We start from the raw sequence: 3,110 nt of genomic DNA, 5'->3' as shown, positions 1-3,110 counted from the left end.
CTAGAAAAGAAAACAAGTTATTTGCCTTCCTCTTGCCTCTCCTTTGCTCCAGTGCCCTCCACATTCCAGTCTGCCATCAGACCCAGAGGCTGCCTGAGTTGCAGCAGCAGAAGGCCAGAGGCACAGACCCTCACGCTGCCTCTCACCCTGCTGACCCCATCCCATGTCCAGCTTTGGGCAGGTGCCATTCCTCCCAGCCCCCTCGCTGAGGGATGTGTCCTAACAAACCCAGGGTGTGCAGCTGCTTTGGGCTGCCTGGCATCCAGGAGAGGGGAGCTGGTGCTGGGGAGACCATATTTCTGAGTCTCTGTGGTCCATGTCTTCAGCCAGGCCGTTCCCTTCCCTCAACCCTGCTCACCCATTCCCATGCCCTGTTGTGGCAGGACCACCCCTCTCTGCTATTTTCCAAAAACCTGAAGCAGCAGCCTATCCTTAGGCTTGTTAAGCTTGTTAACCCCCTTAGCAGCACTGCTGAAAGGAGGCCAGATGTGAAGCTCTGGAAGAGAAATACCTCTGCCACTCTGAAGTTTTTTCAACTAAACCTTTAGGCACAAGATAATCTCACTCTTCCTTGTTTAACACAAAGCAAAGAGTTGGAACAAGCTGGTAGGACATGCTGTGGGAGGCTCAGGGGCACAACCACTGGCAAGAAAGTTTGGTTTCATAGGTGTGTTTCTTTGACTTGAAACATTATTATTATTATTCTAGATGGATTGACAAAGCAAACAAGCACAATCACTCAGTAGGCAGTTGGTACAGATGCTGTACCAACTTCACCCATCCCTTCACCCATCCCTTCCCTGGGCAGCCAGTGCTTTCCCACAGTGTTCCCAGCACAGAGCTTGTCTAACACGTTATTTTGTATGAAAAGTTCAGCCAAATGAACCATGAAGCAATGAGAAAGCCAAAAGAGAAGCAAGTACAAACCATGCCCACAGCAGCAACCAGACAGGTTGAGAACTGTCTGCTTCTCCTTCATGGATGCTGTGACAAAGACCCAGCTGCACCAGCACCTCAGAAAGACTCTCATGGATGTTTTTCTCACTAAGACCAGACAGCAGAATATCATGCCCCTCTTGGCCCTTCTCCCTTGCTGGCCCAAGCTTCCTCCTGCTTCAATTTCCAGCTCCATCCTCTTTGCTGGGAAGAGCTGAAGAGCAGCTCTGCCTGCCCAAGCAGCCAGCCAGTCCCTGCCCAGGGCCAATGCTGCTTAGGGCTGTCCCTGCTGTTCCAAGGCTTGCTGGTTCCCCCCACAGGACTGGCTGTGCAGACAAGACTGTTCTCACTGCCATTAACTTATCCTTATGTTTCCTGCCTATTCCTGAGAACTGGGGCACGAGGCAGAAGATTAGCTCTGGGAGCTGGATCTTCTGTATGGCAACTCATGCCTACAGAAGGCACCAAAGCTGTTCTTACCTGGGCAAGGGCATGGAGGCTTCAGGCTCCTTTTGCTTTGGCAGCTGCACACCCTGTGGTGCACAGCAGTCTGGGAGGTAGCAGGGGGAGATGCACCCAGCCAGCTCCAGGGATGGACCACAGCAGATCATGCTGTTTCCATCAGCACACATCAGTGTGGGGTGTTCCCCACAGCCCTGGCAGGAACACAGCCCAGCTGCTGTGCCATGCTACTGCAGGACACCCCTTCAAGAGACATGTCACCTGACTATACAGGGACACTACTAACACCTGCTTGGCCAGTGTTTCTGTGGGGACACTTGGGGCTGGTTGTGGTTAGTGGAAGGAAGTGTGAAGGAAAAATGGTGCCCAAGGACCAGGGGTGCAGGTAGCCTGGTGGGCCACCTGTGTGATTGGAATCAGATGTATTTGAACTTGGCCTGACTTTGAAGGGATGCAGGTGAGGATGGTTACAGGAGTTTCCCAGAGGATCCAGGAGCACTCCACGTCTTGAAGGCCAACCAGTGCAGCTCTACCCATGGTTACATCCCCTTTCCCTTCCACCACACCAGATGGCCGCATCCTGGCTGTAGTGGGGAGCACTCCCAGTCCTGGGCATTGTATGCCAAAGCAGAGGCAAGGACTGAGCAGGAGTGATGGTGGCAATGTGCTCAGATCAGCACCCATATCTTGTTTCACTGAGCAGTGCAGACGTAACATTCTTCACACAGCTGGAGCATCTTCCTGTCCACCCTCCCCAGCAGCGCCGCGCACCAAAGTGTAGGGTTTCCATACCCTGAAGAGTGGGGCTTCTTCTCCCCTCTGCCCCAGAAATCTCCACACACTGAAAAGAGCTGGCATAGCTGCTACAACACATGCTCAGATAGATAACCATAGTGATACAGAGGTTGTATTAGTATCTTCCTGCACCAGCCAGCTGCCCTTCACCCCTGGCAGTCTGGATGCCACCTACCCCAGTATCCTCTCATGGCATGTGTTTTGACTGCTGCCAGGAGAAGCAGCTTTATCCAGCCAGGACTTTGAAAGGAGGTTCACCTCCAATAACTCCTTGAACAAGAGAACCTGATTCACCCAGAGGGCATGTGTTTGCTGCAAGGAATACCAGGGGAGCACAAAACCTCCGTCATATACTTTTGTTAAAACACTTTCTTGGGTATGCAGCCAGGGGAAGGATCTCTCATACATAAAAGATTCCCTCCAGGATTTGTTGTAAGTTAAAGGAAGCACACAGATGGTATTTAGGTGAAGATGTGGGTCAGGAACGAGAACTGGGGCACAGGGAATGACAGCTGCCATGGGATTTAAGGCCAAGGCAGCATACATGTCATATCGTCTCTTACCACAGATTATGCAGATTTCATGGCATTACAGAGCTGCCCATAGTTGTATCTGTATCTAAAGTATCACTGTAACTGTTGTGTCTTGAACCATGGGGATGGCTCATGGACAAGGAGACCAGGAATAATGGTTTAATAAAATCTGCTCTTTACTGCTCTCTTAGCTATTCTTAAATCAGTGTTTTTGCTTTTCAGCTGTATTTTATGACTTTGAAAGGGAAAATATTCCAACAGTAAGATAGGGCAATTCTGTAAAAAGCAGAGTACATCTTACTAGCATCTCACTCCTAGTAGAAAATTACAAACTACTGTTACCTCTGTTCTTCTGCTGACCGTCGTTCCCCCCCTCCCACCCCC

Source organism: Chaetura pelagica, unplaced genomic scaffold (assembly GCF_000747805.2).
Source record: "Chaetura pelagica isolate M959 unplaced genomic scaffold, ChaPel_1.0 scaffold126, whole genome shotgun sequence".
Classification (NCBI taxonomy): Eukaryota; Metazoa; Chordata; class Aves; order Apodiformes; family Apodidae; genus Chaetura; species Chaetura pelagica.
Note: the sequence above shows the minus strand (reverse complement) of the source record.